Source organism: Penaeus monodon, chromosome 29, assembly GCF_015228065.2.
Source record: "Penaeus monodon isolate SGIC_2016 chromosome 29, NSTDA_Pmon_1, whole genome shotgun sequence".
NCBI classification, from domain to species: domain Eukaryota; kingdom Metazoa; phylum Arthropoda; class Malacostraca; order Decapoda; family Penaeidae; genus Penaeus; species Penaeus monodon.
Window position 1 is genome coordinate 6,736,425 of NC_051414.1, and position 246 is coordinate 6,736,670.

The 246-nt window shown below is 36.6% G+C and overlaps 1 protein-coding gene across 1 annotated transcript in view; it reads right to left on the reverse strand.

Annotated features, from left to right (window-relative positions):
• Window positions 1-246, reverse strand: part of LOC119591919 (PDZ and LIM domain protein Zasp-like) — a gene marked incomplete in the record, with an annotated part of 137,443 nt that overhangs the window by 18,149 nt on the left and 119,048 nt on the right.

Below are 246 nucleotides of genomic sequence, written 5' to 3' on the forward strand. Positions count from 1 at the left end.
TTATGAATGAATAAATCAAAAATAACAATGGTCTTTTAGAATTATCCACGAGACGGATTGAGGCGAGGTTTATACATTTATATATTTTTTTTCTTTCTGTTTGTATTACAAAAATGTGAGTCTGTCATAAAATCCGAACGGAGGGTTATCATAAACAGTGTTCATGTCCACATAGAGAAGATAAAAGGCGAAGATGAGTAGCTACGAAAAGGGGCGTGTTTCGTGGGCGTGCATACTTACAGCGGG